Source organism: Achroia grisella, unplaced genomic scaffold, assembly GCF_030625045.1.
Source record: "Achroia grisella isolate CSIRO2021 unplaced genomic scaffold, CSIRO_AGI_Agris_v1 utg327, whole genome shotgun sequence".
NCBI lineage: Eukaryota > Metazoa > Arthropoda > Insecta > Lepidoptera > Pyralidae > Achroia > Achroia grisella.
The window spans coordinates 1,065,411-1,085,395 of NW_026712799.1; the positions used below are offsets into that span (position 1 = coordinate 1,065,411).

The window sequence follows — 19,985 nt, forward strand, 5'->3', positions numbered from 1 at the left end:
CCAGAATTTACAACATAGCAAATTATTTATTCGTTGTAGAGGATTCGTTAATATTGAGAAACTAACGAGAAGATTTAGGTTTCACTTCTAACTTTAATAATTAATGACATTGAATATAAGAATTTCATACCTATACTATAAATACAAATATTATACTAATATTATAAATGCAAAAGTGTGTATGTTTGTCTAGTCGTTAACCGTACATAAACGGTTGAATGGATCTTCATAAAATTGACGTGTTATATTATATTACTCGTACGTTGACAGACATACATTATCTTTTATTTTTAAAAAGTAGACAACTCGTAGGTAATAGCTAGTATGTATGTATAATATAACGACACGTGTAAAAGTTCTGAGTTAAAGTTCTGTTCAAGTAATGTTTTTCTCTGCGTATACAGAACCAATATCACTAAAATATCGATACTCACCGCCAATCTTTTAAAATATTTCCATGATTGCAAAGAGGACGGATAACGCGTCATATCAGGCTTAAGGGCCGGTGTCGACTTCTGACCGTTTTGAGTGCCAATCTAATTTGCCGAATCGCGGAAGCATATGAAATTTAATCGATTCGCCTGAGCGAAAATGGTTTTCGTCGGTGGTGGATGATATAATATTGATTTAGTCTATACGTATTTGCAGCTGCATGCTATATAAGTAGTCAATTACTTTATATAAACACGAGCGATTCACATTCAAACAACTTTATCAGCAAGATGTTTCATATTTGTGGGAATAAATGCATTTTACAAATACTCGAATATATGAGTACACAGATACTACCTTGAATAAAGGATGGCGAACTGTACATTTGTGTTTACAAAGGTGGGATATTGTCTTAATATTTTGTGAGACAATAATGCATATACATATGCCATATACCTCTACATTAAGTAACCTGAGCAAAACATAAAAAGATAACTCCTAGAAGAGATACGTGCATAGATATACCTACGAAACGCCTTGAAAGCTCATTTAATCTAATATATATGAATGTGAATGAGGTAAGAATTGTGTTTAAGGACAGAACCCAATTCACTCAGCATAAAACCCATCGCAAATGACTTGCGTGAGAATAGATACTTAGATAGAATATAATTATTAATTAATATTTAAAATTTATTAAAACATACTTCTTGTACATTATTTGAAAGAAAACAGTAGATATATAATATGTCTGCACAGACGATATATATTAATAAAAACCGAGCGAGGATAGCTACCTAATTAAATTCAACACAAAGGACGTAAGTATCAATCTGCCGCGGCTACTAGTAAGTCAAAAGAGAAGAAAAAACACAAGATTTGTGAAAACATAACTTTACCCTAACACAACGTTTTCCTACGTTATTTCCCCTGCAGTCACAGGTGAGATTTATCTTCGGATAATTGGATAAAGAACGCGTTTGCGAAGTGATACGAGGCGGAAGAAGGGAGGTAGGGGGTGGAATAACTCCGTAAAAAAATCAGTTTGGACCATAATACGCGTCCAAATATAATTTAAGTTGTGTCACAATCGACTTAACTATTTGAAATATTACTGTCAGATTAAGGTACGTAATTCACTTTGGTTTAAAGCTTTTATATAACTTGCGTCGTAATATATGTGCATTGTACAATTAGTTATATATTATTTTATTTCATTTATTAATGTAATGTTATTTTTATAGTTAATTAGATATTGGTTTTATACTAAACGGATTAGATTATTTTTCCTTCAAGTTTATTCAATACTACTTTTACAGAAATTAAACTTGCATATATAAAAAGCTAAGATTATTAAAACCACAGGCAAAACTACATAAAAGACATAAAATACACATAAAAGTCTGAAATCTTTTACACCCTTAGAGAATACGGTACCCAAATAAGAAAGAAATTATCACAAGAATGAGAGATAGTATATACTGTAGGGTCGAAGACGCAGGAAACAGCTAGTAAATATCATAACAAACACTCTCGGTTCTCGTTCTTCTACAACTTTATAGATATGGTAAAAAATATCTTATATTTTTGTAACCGATTTCTATTACATCATTTTGTAATCTACATTCATAAAACTTCTGGTTCCGATCAATTGGTCAAAAGAAAGTATATTTGTCATCATATGTATATATGTACAATGATATTTATTGACCGTTTTAGACATATTTACTTCGCAAATCATTATACTATAATAAACTTCATTACTAATCAATAGTCTACTAAAAAAACAATTAGTACATATTATCGAACAAAATATAAAATTTTATATTATCAAAATTACGTTTATTATTTGTATAATCGTCTATTATACAGAATATTTAAGCAAGATTTAATATTCATAGGTACCTATATAATGTAGTAGATACTTACCCAAGCGCTAAAACTGTCTTGCGATGAATTTAGTTAAAGTGACTATTTCGACTTAATTATCTTTGTACTTACGTTAGAGCTCTCTCTGCACATAGACTATATAAAATAAAGAACACCTAAATATAAATATAAAATATAATCACTAGTTTAGTTTTTTTTTATTTAATCAGAATGGAAATCGGGCTGGTGACCCACTTGATGGTAACTGTCGCCGTCTTATACATGGCTAGTAAGTACTACGAACTTCAAGTTATCATGTGACACACGCGATGTCACTCATGTGTTGCCATTGCGGAGAACTAAGATATCAGATTTTCTTATCCTGTAACTTCACGGCCTAATCTGCACCTAAATATGCTGTTTGGCAGCTGAAATAGGTGAGTCCGAGGTACCCACTCACTCTACTTACAGTCTATCTCTGGTAAAATATATGCATATAGTTATATGACCTCCGTCAAATACACTGTACACTCGTACGATGCTGAGATGGGTAGCTGGATTAGTCGTAAAAGGTACGCTATGTAAGCCAGGTAGAACCGTGAAACTGAACCACTCCATGAAACAAAGTTAAAATCTAAAAATACATTTTGTACTTTTCGTAATAATATCATTAAATTCAGTACACAGTTTCAAATTCTTTATCAACATTAATTATTTGCACACATTCAGTGTTATTAATACTACTGGCTTTCGACTTTTATACATTTTCCGACTATATCTAAATAATCTATGTATATTTTTGTTTTAATATAATATTAGATATGATCTACAACACAGTGCTTCTAAAAGTTAGTAAACACAATATGAGTGAAGGTGAAAACATTTAAAAACAATTCCACCAAATAACAGCGAATAACCTCAAGCAAGATATCTTAAACACAGTACTACTACTGTAAGGAATGACACGACATAGTGTAAAATTTACAATAAACAGTGAAGGCATACCCAACTTATAACATAGAACTAATCACATGGAGCATGGATTAAAATGTATAAATACAACACAGCGTTAACACAGCGTAAATTGTTAAAAAATATAGATCTTAGTTTCGTTGAGTATCTGGATTCAATCAATAAGTTTTGTAGGAAGTAAGTATTGAAGTCAGTTGAAGATACGTATAAAAGTATATATTGCAGGCAAATAAATAGAATAATTCCTAATATAGATGAGCGATACATTTTAGCTTCATACTAGTGCCAAAAATATTAGTAATCTCTATGCTTTCTTATCTAAAACAAAATACACTCCTTGTTACTCTCTGACATATATAAAAGAATAATCTGGAAGAATAAAAAATCTGTTAGATTTTTTTTTATATTTTACAATAAAAAATCTAATCTAATCTTTCTATAATTTATATTAAAACGTAATCCAGTACAATCATTACACATTCTCTAAGATTAGAATTAGGTAATTATGGAGAAAGACCTAGAAAATGAAATTTCAAAATTGGTCCCAGCATAATAATAAACTGTGTTTTAGTTTATTACAGACCATATTTAACATATGCATGCAGGTAGCTACTTACCATCTTTATACTCATTAAGAGGAGAAATGTACTATACTAAAAATGATAGATTAAATTTGTATGGGATAGTATTTAACTAAGAAGAAGAAAACAATCCTGTATCTGCCTAATATTAATTACCTTACGCTGTGTTTACGATATTAATCAACCAATTAGAATGAGTTAAGGTGCGTCACACAATTTAAATTCAACAATTCTTGCAAACATTCATTTCGGAATCTAAATCTTGCAAGGGGTGAGTGATTTAGAAATGTATTTACAGAGTCCCAACACGGAAGGGTTAGCGTGGCGTAAATTGAGAGCGGTGAATAAATCATAGATTCTTTTAATTACCTTGACCATTTCACGAAATACGACTGTCAGCCGATATCGCAGGAGGACGCCACGTCCCAATTTAACACCAAGTGTTTAGGCACTTTTGTACGCACTATTAAATAAAAGTCTTTTATTGTCTTCGAACGCAGTTCACAACAATAGCGGGCCCTGAAAATTAAAATGCAAGTTTCAAGTTACCAAATAAATGCAAAAAGCATCTTAAAATATTTTAATATTTATTATTTGGTCTAATATTCTTTCGTTAAAAATATCAATAATAATAAAATTACAAGCTGAACAGAAAAGTCTTCCTTAATCTGATTGATTAAGGAAGACAATATCTGTTCAAGACCGGAAGATATACAGTTTAATTCCAATATTGCAAAATTTTCTATTCGTCGAATATTTAAATTCCACTTATATGGAGGTACTAAAGAGCAAAGTGGACGTTTTAAAGCCATGAGGTGGGTCGGTTAAATCGACAGTGTAATAGGTAACCAATTTAGTTGGGCCGATGTGGATATTGGCATACTTTTTCCTTTTTAAGCGAGTTTCGAGTTTGCTCATCGGAATTAGTTTACGCCGACGTTTGATCGGATATTCCTTTAAAGAAGTTAAGCTACGGTATAGGATAATTTGTGCAGTATTATACAAACAAGATCAAGTCCCACTGGAGTATTTTTAAATGTAATCGAATTGCTACGGATGTTTCTAATTGAGTCCGGCAATTTACATTTTGTTATCGTCATGATTAATTGATCGTTCATTAGTAAACTTTTAGAAGGATTGATTTCAAAGCATTTGTGTTTATTTCAATTATTTATTTTGTCTTGTGTTTGACCTATATAATCAAGGATACTTCAGATACTCTGTTAATAATGAGGTAGTCAGAGGCATTATCAATTGTCGACGTCGTGATTAACGCAATACTTGACATGCTTATAACAAATTTATTTGGGTACAAATATACTGAGTATATGTATGTTGATCAATTTTTGGATATTTGAATTCATTAAAATATAAAAATAATATGAAAAATGGCACATATTGTATTGGCACATTAGATCACGGACAGGAAATAAGCAGAAGTTTTTTTATAAATATAAAATAAAACAATTGGTCACACGATGTATAAATAAATTTAAGAACGAAAAAATTCATGAAAATGTATGATAAGTAAACCAGGCAATTATTTGATGTTGGTGAGCATGACAAGCAGTCTGTGAAAATAAAGAGACCAGGAAGAGGATGTTTGAACAGTCTAAGAAACACATAAACATTGGACCAATTTCCGTACCTGGGGATTTATATACTCGTAACATTGTAATATGGAATACGTATATATTTAAAGGAGTATGCAGACTTGACAATGATAGACTTCATTTTAAAAAATCACTTTTTGTCTCTTAAATATAACATTACAAAAATAAAATGACTGATACATTAATTAAAATTTTGAATATATAATACCAATGTAATACTTTAGCTGTGAATTAGGGCGTGTGAATGAGATAAAAAGTAGCCTAAGTCCTACATTAAATACTACTGAAACGCATGTGTTTGTTAAATATTGCCCTTTTTATAATAATAAACAATGAATTACTTTATTTGTATACCCGTATTTATACATAATTTTATAAGAAACAAAACAATATCGCAGTTCTTACATTTGACGTCCCATTCTCAAACAAATATAATTCAAGAAATGTTTAAGGGCTATGTGTATTATGGCTAAACTAGGCATATACTTTACCTAGATTCAATTACAATTACAATTACTTCAGCTATTATGGAATCAAAGAAGCAACAAACCCAATTTATATACGAGTTGAAGTAAGATATTGAATTTAATATATTATTATGTAGTAATACTATTGAGTTCATAAAAAAAAAATTAAATCAATACAACGAAAATGTATAAACTAGAGTTGTATCCGTTATATCTCTTGCCTCATTCACATGAATAAACTCGTCTCATGCATGCACAGTTCCAGAAACTCTTGAATAAATACTCTCTCACTGATATCATGAATGTGAAACTGAAAATATCTGGATGTTTGTTATTCTATCAGGCATAAGCGCACAAACGGATTTTGATGGAAAAGTTACAATCGGAAATACGGACCATGTTTTCCAATATTTTTGTAAAATGCTGCCTTGCAATAACATTTTATTAATATCACATATACAGCAGCAGTATATTTGCTATATGCAAAAAAAAGAAATACCAAAAAATCCACGAAACTGTTCACAAAGGAATAAATAATACTTTTATTTCTTTTATAGTTACCATTATATATTTCGGTACACTCTCTCTCCCTTAGCAATTTACATTCAAATAAGTTTAGTAGTTTAACCGTAAAAACGTAATTAAGAGCTAGACACATTTTCGTATTAATAACATTAGTAATAAGTGGAATATTATGCAAAATAAATAGGTAATATCAACCATAACTATAATAGTCAATAACCTTAATCTAACTTATCTTCGTATCGATGCATTTTATTGTAATTGAATACAATGGAGTAAACTAAATATTACAAATAAATTTCATACAGGAATCTATTTTTTTAATACATTTTAATGCTCAGATATATGATTCATTTATTTGTTACTCATGTAACTAATAAATGAATTATAGTTAGAATACATTTATTTATGTCAACATTGCTGTATGCCATTATGTATTCATAGAAAATTGCGAATATTGTAATTCTAAATAACGTTTATTGAAAAAATCAATACACAAGTTTCTTGCTTCTTCTCCTTGTGATGGATAAGAAAATATGACTATTTAATAGTGCTTATATGAAGTTTATTTTAATGTAGATTATTTCTATTATTGCTATTACCTACTTTAATTAATGATTGTTTTAATAATTAAAAAATTGATATGTGAAATAAAAATATATTACATTTTATCGGTAAGTGTGCAGTCACACTATACGGTAACCGATGTCGTGAGACTTCTTATCTCAGTTAAATTTTTATTGTCAACTTGTTTGAACTCCTGAAAATTTAATAGGGAGAAGTCTCCCCGAAGACGTAAACGTTTTCCGGCTTCCTACAATGTTTGTTGCGTAAGTGTGGTGCACGTTTATTCTTCTATGCAAAGGGAAAAGGAAAATTAAAATGGATATTATTTTTACAATTTATATCTTAAAAATCTATAACACTCGTAATTTATTAATATATGACTAGCAGAGGAGTTAACCGTATCACAAAAACATTATAAAAATACGCTAATGAATTGATAAAGTTACAAACAAAAAAAGTTTAATTAACAATATCAATTTCAAAATTAAAATAAGAACAAAACTATATTCTATTTTTTTAATTTATACTTTTATGTCTATCTAATGAGGCATCAATGGGCAATACAATACAATATAGCTTTATAATCGTAGTTATTTATTTGAAATCTTGTCTGGATAGACATGATTTTAATTTGGAAATAAATAATATTTTCAACTACATAATGAAATTTCACAGATGAAAATTAATTAAATACCGTCAATCATCCAAAAAATCAACGCAGACACCAGTTTCGTTGTCTGATTTAATTAAATTAAAATTTGACATGGATTTCATTTATAAAAGTACATCTTCTAAATTGCCTAAGAATTGAACTTGCGACCTCACTTAGACAAAACACGTTGTTCTCACAAATAACTTGAGGTAGTCACGTCGTGAAATATCCGGAAAGCTCATAATACTCTGACAAATTTACTTACGTACTGGAAAAACTTTTAAAGAAGTTGTTACATTAAAAATTTAAACGTTGCGAGGATGTGATGCGGTGTGCGGTAAATATTGAAGTTGTGAGCCAGAGAAAGCTAAGCTTGCAACATTGAAGGAAATGTGCACACCTGACTTCCGAGTGTTTTGAATTACCACCGGACTTCGTATGCTGTATTTCATGGTTATTTTTAACAATGTAAAAATTTTAACTTTTATACCTAAGTAATAAACATGGTAGATCTTTAAATAGTTTAAAGTGAAATTGCCCTATGCTTCTGTCTGTGTATTTAGATAATGTTTAAGACTATTGTTGAATTTTATTACTACTTATTTGTTCATTATTATAGTAGTTTCTTTATATGAGTTTATATACTAAATGTTATATCAAAATAAATTAACGTAACCTTGTCTCGGGTTTCCCTCTTACTATCTACGAAAAAATTACATTTTTATATATTTCCGTACGGTAATATGTTAGATTCAAAGCAAGCTAAATTTATGAAAATGGTGAGTGAAGCTGCGAGTCACGTCTTCTTAATAAGAGTACATAATTCGTTTTTAGAAAATTACTCACATGTAATCAGGTAACAATTACCTATTTACCTACTATTAGCTACATAGCAAGGAAAATATAAACAACGATTTATCGTTGTCTTATATTTTTCCGCCAGTGTGCTTAATCACTGTAGGATTAAGTCGTCTTTGTGGCGGAAACGGGCCGTCTGCAGACCGCGCCGCCTTCGGAATTGCCGGAAAAAGCTGGCCGGACGTTTCCGTAATGGGCACGCGCAGTGTTGTAGCTTAGGCGATGAGGGCCTAGACCACGATTTGAATTTCGCGCTCCCTAATGAATATTTATTTTGGGGAGTTCAAAGGCACCTTATATATGTAGAGAAATAACATACAAAGTGACCTAAAATTGCATTATAAGCTGGCACCAGGAAGTATACGGATAAAAAAACTTTTTAAGTTACAATACTAGTACCACAGATAATATAATATTACATACTAGTACTAATGCACTCATTTAATGTTGAATATTTCCAAAATATTGGTTTTGTTTTTCTAAAATATCTATGTATCTACACATCAGATATATAACAAAACCGCTTTCATAATGTTGTCAATGACATTTTGAAACGGCAATAAGCACATCCACATATTCAAATATTCTTATGTATATAAACATATATATTAGGTAGAGATATATATGCTATCGTAATATAGTATCGTAAACAATCACTTAGCCCCAAAAGTAAGCTGATAGGTTAGTTTAAGTTTGCTTTAAAAATCTATAATATTTTAATAAATTTTATTCCATATTCTTCTTTATTCATGTACCTGTCCTCCTAACGTGACAGAAAGGAATGACAATTATTGTACATTTCTGTAGATTAAACACTGAAGCGTACATTGCACTGCACGTAGGTGCTCTACGTTCCATACGTTCGTAGCAGTCCGCATACTGACGCCCCCATGAGGATCGTGCCATTGACAGCCGCCCTCACCCCTAGCTACGACTCTGGACACGCGGCGTGACTATGACGATGACGGATAAATGTAGCGGAATTTAATTTTTGTTCTATAGATCCCTTAACTTGTAACATAAACATGCTAATAAGATATAAATAAAAAATAGACTATAAAAAAAGAAATGTATTATAATAAATGATCTATGAACAAAATATGAACAAAGTTTTAGTTAAAAGTGAATATTATAATTAAATAAAATAAGGTTCAGTAGTTTTTCGTTCTAATATTCATTCATTATTAAGAGGTTATATTCTCTTGCACTATGTACTCGTAAGCACTGTAAAAACTATATAATACGGAAAAACTATATTTGACTTTTGGTGATACAAGCCAACGCACTACTCTGCCTAACACCAGTAGTAAAATTAAGTATCTTTTTATAAGGAAAGATGCATTTATCTTTACTAATAACATAGTTTTAAAACGTCACTGAAAATAAAGCAAAAGCATGCGTTAAAAAAATTCAGAGCTCGACAAGGGCACTGCGAGCAATAACTAGTTAGTAGTAATATTTAACTTTATAAGTTTTTTTGTTTTAATTTATAACTGACTAAATTGGAAAGACCATAGTTCTTAATAGTCCTATAAATAATAATAAAAATGAACAACATTTTTATTTCCCAAATAGGACAATAGGACAATTTTAATTAGCTTTAACATCATTATGGTACGTTTGCTTTATTTGTTTATTCGCATTTAAAGCACTCAAAGCAGACCCTACAAATAGTGTACAGTTAGCGCGATAAATCTACCGATATTACAGGATAATAGTCATGACATCTTAATCCTCTGAAATAGCAAGGCAGGAGTTGTATCACCGGTCTCACATGTTAACGTGATGACCGTGGTGTTGTAGATGTATATAGGTGTCGGTTACCGCTTACTATCAGGTGGACTGTCAGCTTGTTTGACATACAAATTACATAACAATAACAAAGCCAAGAAGTTATTTTTAGTATAGGCAGCATAATAAAAAAACTTCTTAGTAGTTTTCACAAGTCCAAATCTTTAACATAGTCATACAGTATACTTAGCTTTATTTAGGCTAGCTAATGTAACTACTGTTAAAAATTGCGTTCCATAAATAATATTTTAAAGGCACAATTTTACGTTATTGATTTATTGTAAATTATAAAAACTATTCAGTTGTATACCATAAAATATTAGTATAAATTTGTTATGCACATTATACATTTTTCGAAGAATGTAATGTTATTTTTTAACAGTTTATGTTGCTGATTGTACTCACAATTTGTGCGTACAATAACCAACACGCAAACGCCCAATTACACGAGGTACGGCGTTAAAAATTAATTTCAGAGCTGCCCCACCGTTTTAACGAACTGGAAACTCGTCACGGATACTATCTATTGTTTCTTTTTACAATTTCCCGATAAACATTGAAAACGATGGACGGAATCATTTGATGATATCATAGTTCATTGCATATAAAAAATAAAATACATTTTGAGCTTTACTGCGACATTTTCGGAAGCGTGTTTTTAGAATTTGTCAATGTTTGAACTTTGATAAACTCTACTACAAATATTTCTAAATTGTAGAACAATAGATAATTTGTGGTTTGTGAAGTGTAACAAGAGATGCAATCTTTCCGTACCAGAAATATGTTATCTAATATCAGTACAAGAATGGCACGGTGAACGAGAAGTAAAAGCAAGTGATATTCACCAGAATACATTTATTTTATATAAAGCAGTGGTGGTAAATGGTCTCATTTGTTGGTAAATGGTTACCATAATCTATGCATATCTGTATATTAGGTTACCTTAATTTAAGCTTTTTGAAAAATCCCATGTTGCTCTTTAATAATTCCTGGGCAAGTAGATTCGATTGCGAGCGGTTCGATCGTAAGTTGTTGTAGGCATTATGTTACATTATTCCTCAGATATATTATCTCGTAATATTTTATGAAACTTGTAATTTTTATTTGAATATGTGATAAAATAGGCCAAAACATATATCGAAACTACCATTAAAGTTTAATATTACTCATCTATTTTTACTTCGAAGGAATATTGTCACATCGCCACCACCTTTATTCGATGTTTGTTCGACTTGAAGATATAACGAAACTTTTGGAAGTCAGTTAAAAAGAGCTATCCCCATCAATTGTCACCTGGGCAATAAGAACAACGGGACAACTTATAGTAGAGCCCTTTATTAGAAAACTTTCGCCAGCATGTAGGCACATGGAAAAATAAAAGTTATCGTACGTGGCGAATGAGAGGTAATGGCGGGCGAAAACGTGGATTAAAGTTGACGATAATATCCATATATAAATTTTGTATTTTTTGTTGCTACAAGTTCGATGAAAATGTAATAACAAATAATATATATATATACTACTATTATTATTTATGTTTATGCAATCCATCAATCACCATCCACCACCTTCTATTTCCTCTACTCAAAGGTTATCTGGAAAAGATCGCTGGGGCGATAAAACCGTAATTTCTTTTATTTTGTAATTTTTTTTTGAAGGTGCAATAAAGAATAATATATAAATAAAATAAATATACACAGAGTTACTTGCAGTATACTAAGAAATAAGGTTGTTGTACGAGTAGGTAGTACTCATGAAACTGAATATATTTTCACAAGAAGAAAAATGGAAAATAATAATATTTTATAAAAACCTTCAAACTCGGTCGGTCGGTCGGTAGATCGGTTATGACAATAATTAAAATACAAAATGTATTTTGTCTCTTGGTAAAATTGGTTTTATTAAAGTAATATTCTACCTGGCTTTTAGTTTGGTATAAAAATATATATCTTAGTATTAGTCATCTCTCTTTAATCTCGAACAGGATACAGAATACAGGATTCCAGTTCGAGATTAAAGAGAAGAAAATAACATAGGTGAAGCGACGAGGAAGGTAAATTATCATTGTATTCACCTTAAGAGCCTTAAGAGATACGAGGGTAGATCTATTTAAATAGAGAAAATCTGAGATGGGACACAGCAAGGATGTACTGGTTACGAATCTGCGTCAAGTGCCCATTTGTCGCATCGCTCCTTAACCAGTGACCGGGATTCACTTAACCAGGATAGATGGTTAATTTGTAAACCGTTATGCTACAAGATGGGCCTGGATGGATTACCTAATAGTAATCATTCTCTAAAACTGAGTTTTGCATTAATAATATATTGAGCTTTATAATAGAATACTGAAACATGAAATAAACAAGTGTTCGTCTTATTTTCGGCAGGATCTGTTCTTATATTTGACACTTTAGTATATACGAATCAGTGCATACCTCTACGGAATATTTCTATTACAGTGATTTACACGATTAAGACTGATCTATCACCATATCTTTAAAATATTACTATTGTAATATAGGAATATTATACAGTGACAACTATTATTCTAGATGGGGTCATAGGCATTGTTAGTTTGACAGTTGTCAACGTCGTGACGAACGATACACTTGATATTTTCAAACTCGACATTCCGCTCGGTATATTTGAATTCGTTGCTCTTGTAAAGTATTCTAAAATAGTAGTGTGTCGAAAAATCGACACGTACGATATCGACAAGCTGTCCGGGCATATCGTGGCCGGAGATGACGGACGGGCGGCCATTAACCGGGCGCGTTGGTTATTGCCGCGCAGGTTGCGACGCCGACGTTTATATTGTTTCGGAGATAATGTCGGTTATTTAGCGTCGCTCCACACTAATATTTGGTCGTTTTTTGTCCGAGATGTCTCTTCTTGTTAATGTACCTACTTGTACTAGCATCCTTCAGATTTCGCAAGTGTCATTTCTGTTTTTAATTTAACGAGATGTTTTATTACTGGCAACCTAGTGATTCTGTAGAAAAATAGAGTGCTACAGAACAGCCTTAGCCCTGGCAAAAAAAAATCTGTCATAGCGTTCGTATTTACTTAAAAATATAAATTACTCAAATGTAATATAATATACATATATGTATATACATATGTGTATATGTATCCCCATGAATTTAATGGAACCCTTACTCGCAGTCAAAATTATTTGAAAATAATTGCAACAATAAAACACAGATCTGATCTAAAAGCATAAATGCAAAAGTGAGTGCTTTTTTGTTGTTACTTCTTCGTGCTTTAACAGCCTGATACTTATTATTCCAATTATCACGTATACGGCTAGTACAAGCTAGTAATAAACAAAGCCAGTGTCTGTATGTATATACCAATGACTATAAATAATTAGATTCCACCGTGAACCGAATGTATCCATTATAAATCTGCATACATTTAAATACCAAAATACATTAAAAATCTCGCCTTCGAGATACGTCTACGAAATTTTCTATTGCGAGTTAAGCGGATTCCTTAATGACTCCGTTTCACTGGTTATTTACTAAAGACTTGGAAGCTACTGTAAACTTTACTCAACTATTTTCACTGCCATGATTTTTTATGTTTGCTTGTTTATCTATTTATTATATTACAGAATACGATGCTGGGATTTTACTCATTTTAATTCGTCCAGATTACTACTGATTTTTAATAATTAATAAATTAAATTAACATTTATTGTTAGATATTATTGCAGATAATATCTAACAATAATGTTATTTTACTATGTTAAATTATTGATCATGCCATGCTCGTGCCCTGTGCTCTCAATATATATACAGGATATTTTTGAGTGCTATATAATAACTACTACCTACGGAGATATAGCACATTAGTAGTCCTTGGATTCTTTTTTATATAATTTTAATAGCAAATAGTTTGACGACCCACATATAGTACCACTATACTCAACCTACATACATGAACCGTACTACCGAAGCGATCGTTACCAATACCTTCCGGCTACCCTTATAATCTCTTCATTTCCAATAATAATAATTACACCAATTGCAGATAAATAAAGTATATAAGATACATTATAGTCGCATAGTTCGATCGATATATCCAGGACATATTCACTTGATTTATATGTTTATATTGTAAAGAAACTATCAAAAAAGTAATTTAAATATTAATTAGCAGTGAGCTACCGTAACTGTCATAACAATAGTATACAGCAAAATGTAATGTAAGTTAACACATTGGCTTGAGGTCATCTATTGTCGTCCATTTTCGGTTGAAATTTGATGTCCCATGAAATAGTCTTGTCCAATTAATATGAGCCGTGGTTTTGAATTTCAGTTTCGTAATGGGGGCTCGTCCGGCCGGTCCATTAATGTTGCTTTGTATTCAATAGTCTATTAACTATCTGTCTCGGTTTCGTGGTTAATATGTCCATAATCTCAATGTACAGTGTAAACTGACGCATTATCCCTTTGGAATAGATATTATTTTAAAAGTATATATATTATATAAATGCGAAAGTTTGAGAATATGGATGATTTTTACTCTTTTACGCAAAAGAACTTAATGGATTTTGATGAAACTTTACATTAATATAGCTTATGCATCTGAATAACACATAGGCAATGTCTTTTTTAATGAAATTTAGCGCGGGTACAGCATATATACTTACTTTCAATATTTTTTTTAATGATGTACAAAAAGCCCTGTTTACCGCATTGTTTTTATATCAATCTTACCAAATAATTTCAAATTTAGCATTTAATTACTATTCCTCAGACATAATAAACCGGAAGTGAATACTACTTTGTGTTTTGAATAAATCAGCGTTAGGATATATGTCAGAAAAATGAAAGCTATTTCTACAATATAATCAGGACTTATATGTACGTTTTTAAGCCTGATTTATGTCCTAGTATTGTGGAATTATCTCTGCTTTTACTCTTACGGTTTGTCTAAATAAAATATGTTATATGAATGTAATCCCATACGTATATGTATGGATAGAATAAATTATAGTAACTATAGCTCTTGTTCGACAACAGACAATTAACCATTGCCATGAAGTTTTAGTGTCAGGATGATTTTTAGTTTGAAATCATGTGTATTCGGATTTTTATACAAGCCTTTAAGCGGGTTGCAAAAATTATGTTAAAAAGTAAATTAAATTAAAAAAGTGAAAACATAATCTAAAAAACTTTAATCTTAAGAAAAATACAGGAAATTAGACTAAAAGAAATCGTATACATAAAAATACAAAGTAATTTATCATTTACATTATCTTCAGTTGAAAATAGCATTAAGATTAATTCTCATTAAATTGTAATTTAATATCAGTACCATTTGTCAGTGTAAGTGAGACCACAAAGGCCATGACAGTTATCAGAAGCGCAATTATCAGCCTTTATGAGGTGCACGTCAATCGAAAGTTGAACCTTTGTAATGGATAGTCTGATGTGAAGTCATCAAGCGTCAGCGACAGTTCATTATCTATTGCAAAATCAGAATTGGATTTGTCTATAATCTTTTAATAATATGCATAATTATGATAATGTCTCGCTTACTACTAAAGTAAATTAAAAAATTATTATAATAATTGCCTAGACAGAAGATGGATAAACACGAATCCAATGCTGAGGAATGGTAACTGCAATAAGAAAATAAGTCTTTTAATTAAATAATATGCACTTTTGTGAACTATGAACGAGTTCACAAAAGTGCATATTATTTAATTAAAAGACTTATTTTCTATGGTAATGGTATATGTCTACCCAGATAGCAGAAAAGAATCATATAATTCGGTGGAATAGAAGTTTTATATTAGAAAGGGTATTAAAAATATATACGGACGAAAACAATGAAAGGGAATATTAAAACAATGGATGAATTGAGGAAAGCAAATAAAAATGAACTTTGATAGGGAAAAACGTAAGAATAATATGTACCGCGGCGACCCCATAATAGGATAAAAGGAAAAGAAATGATGATTACTAGACAAACATACATATCCAGTTCATTTAAATTTATGTCAATTCATAGAAATATATACTATTATGACTTAGACAACATTCACGGGTTATTTTTTCTTTTTAATGTTCAAATATATATTTTTATTACACATTTATAGTTTAATATTTTTAAAATTAAAAAATATGATATGGTGATATGATAATAATTTAGCGTACTTGAGTACATTATGAAACTAAACCAAATATTTTATCAAAGTTACTTGTTAAACAATAAACTTAAATTAACGCATACTTAAATATATATGCACAGTACAAATATACTCTGAATTAGCAGACTAGTGGGATGAAAATAAATCTACATTATAACAAATATTGTCAGGATCACTATCTCCAGTGATATCTACCGATTCACATAGCTCTGATACTTTAATGTATCTTTACTATATTTCATTGATTACATTTCTAAATGTGTCTAACTAAAATATTTTATTACTATCAATAGTAATAACAAAAATGCATTCCTATATTGTTATAAGATACGAACAATATATATCCAATTCTTTGAGGTTACGCTGTAGCTAAACTAATGAGGGGCCACTGATATTGTGCCCAACAAGCAACAGCCCCTCAGCTCGACTCGCCCTATAAATTGGTTTCATGCATATTTATTTATTCAAATATGTATGAATTGAAATCTCGACTACTCAAATATGGCGCCGGACGAAAATTGAATCAACAGGCCGTATTTGACATGAGATATAGTGTTTGAATAAAAAGCTCTAAAGAACTGGATATTTGATCTTTAAATTACTTTCCGTAAGTATGAATTGTTATATTAATAGTAAAGGAACAAGAATAAATATTTAGTAATCTTATAAAACTGAATTGTTTGTTAGGATGAACGCACTAGTACCAAATGATAAAGGTTTGAATGTTTTTGTTATTTGTGTTGGATAGAATTTTAAATAGTTCATACAGAAAATATATCAATAGAATTTAATTTGTTATCGTGATTCGCGATAAGTTTTAGTTTTAAAAATATTTTGTATTGCTATCATATACATTATACGTACTTGTGTGGTACTATATTACTAAAATAATGTACTAGTTTCTAAAAAAAAAAATATTGAACCAAACTAATATTGTTGCGTAAATTTTCAGCTTATTCTTTATTTTCACATACAATAATTTAGGGATATGCTAGTGGTTATTATAATGAGTCGAGTTATGCAACGGCGCGTCCTAATCTTGTTTGGAGAGATAAAGCACGTGGGTTAGCTTGTATGTGTACTCTAAGTTTTTAATTTAATTTACAATATTTTGTAATTTATTAGACCCCTTATTTGATAACGAAAGTCGAAAGTGTTTGAAGGTTTAAATTGGATCAGGTGTTTTTATTTCAATACTTGTGTTAAAAATATATCATTCACTATCTATACGCAAGTACTCCATATAAACGTTGAATATAAAATAGTCTTTTAAAATAGGTATACATATTAAATTCTACGAACAGTTTGCATATAAATAATTTGTAATTGCACAAATTATAACAATTACAATAATATTTACATAAAAAATCGATAAAAAGGTAATCTCACAACTAAGGGAGACTTGCATATTCATATTTCGATATGAAAATGTAGTATGTTTACAAGAAGTAGATTTCATAATAAAAACTAAAATCTAAAGAGAAACTGTAATTTTCTTAAAAACTGTCTGGGATACCAGCACAGTTTTTAAGAAATTTAACGTATAACAAAACATAATGTTATTTCTCATATAACATATGTAGAGGTATAGAGATAAATATAACATAATCAATTGCAATTATGAAAATTAAATAAATAGGACGATGGAACTGGTACTACAAAAAGATTTAAAATGTAAAAATAAACAGAAATTATTTAATACCTTGACACCACTTAACAGGCTACTATGATATTACAGGGCAGAAAACATTATACTAAAAATCATTTCCAATATGTTTGTGTTATCAGAATTTTAAAATCAAAATCTATATAAATACAGTACGTATTTGTTATAATAGTTCCAGAACATACTTATATTACAGTTGAACTACAAATTACTCCTAATAGGACACTCGAAACTTCAATTACGTACAAAATAATGCGTTTCGCAATTGAAATGTTAGGCCCGGCGGACGTTCACAGATAATAAATGAAGCAAACGTTCCGAAGCTTGAAACTAATTAAAGTCGTCGGTACGAATCAATACTTATAAATTAAGACGGTTTAACTTGCAAAGGTAATTGGGCAAAAGTTCATTTCAAATATTGATACTGCTGTGACGTCGTCGTACCTACGGAGAAATTTATCCGTTAAGTCCCATTTACATGAAACGTTAAAAAATCTTACATATATTTTCTTAATTTTGTTACACTTACTTTTATATTATAGACAGAAAAAACACAAGGAAACAAAACATTCAAGAATCTGAATTTTGTGCAAAAAAATAAGTAAATGTATATTTGCATATCAGATAGTGTTTATCTCGTATGAAAATACTGAAGAGTGATAAATTAATCGTTAGTTGTAATTTATAATAATTTAATAATTTGCTCATGACAATTCTAAACAGGTCCAAACGGTATTTTTAGTCCTTGATTTTATTATAAGTAAACAACAATAGTCTAATAACGGGTCTCAAAGAATATGAAATTATTATTACTATTTTTACACAACGATGATGATAAAGGAGCTTATAGCCCATCTAATGGTTACCGTATCCTATGAACGCCTGAAACACCTAATGTAATATTGAGAAACATATCGACCGAAAATCATTAACTAATAAACTTACGTCTGATCTCTCTATATTACATATCGTTCTTTGAGTTTATTAACAAATATTAGCACATGTTAATGATATATAAAAAAATAAAATATGACAAGAGTATAAACGATGGTAGCAAGTTCTATAAAAATAAATATAACGTTAAATGTTGGAAAACTGTTGTGGACGCGTCCTCATAGTACCGACTTTCAAAGTTACCTTATATTCTTTCGCTTACTTTATATTATTTAGCTTTGATATATTCGCAATTTAAGTTGCCTGAAACTCGACGAAGAGGCGGCTGGATTAAATTACATATTTTTTTTCTTACTTACCAACGAAAGCAAATGACTTTAGAGTGTAAACACAACGTTCAAGAGAGGGTAGAAATAAATTTAAAAGTAAAAAAGATCGAAAAATATTTTCGCTTCGGATTAGCGAACTCCGAATTTGTGTTTCTTGTACCTATAACTGACTTTGTAGTAGCAAGTTTGTGTTAATAATTATTCTTTTTTTAAGTTACTTTGATACTGTACCTATATAATCTGTGTAAGTTTAATAAGATTATCAGAGTATAATGAAATTCATATCTGACTGTAAATAGTATAGTACGAAGGTAGAATAGTGGACTGATTGACAATAAATTAAATTTTATATACGTGAGCATTATGATTTTTGGAAAATCCTGACGGTTGGCACAAGTTTCTTATCAGATTGAACGTGCTAATTGTCACCATCATAATATAAAAACACTAGAAGAATAAGGCGAATAATTTTCATTTACACAGTATTCGCTTATATGGAGTAGTATAAATCTATGTAAAAAAATAATTAATGAAGAACATATAAAAATAAACCTAACGAGTGTGCTAGAGTAGATATTTAATTACATAAAAAATAAATAGATGACTAAC

The 19,985-nt window shown here is 30.2% G+C and overlaps 1 protein-coding gene across 1 annotated transcript in view; it reads right to left on the reverse strand.

The window, feature by feature from the left end:
• Window positions 1–19,985, reverse strand: part of LOC131843702 (polypyrimidine tract-binding protein 1) — a 455,306-nt gene that overhangs the window by 248,860 nt on the left and 186,461 nt on the right. The window lies entirely within an intron of this gene.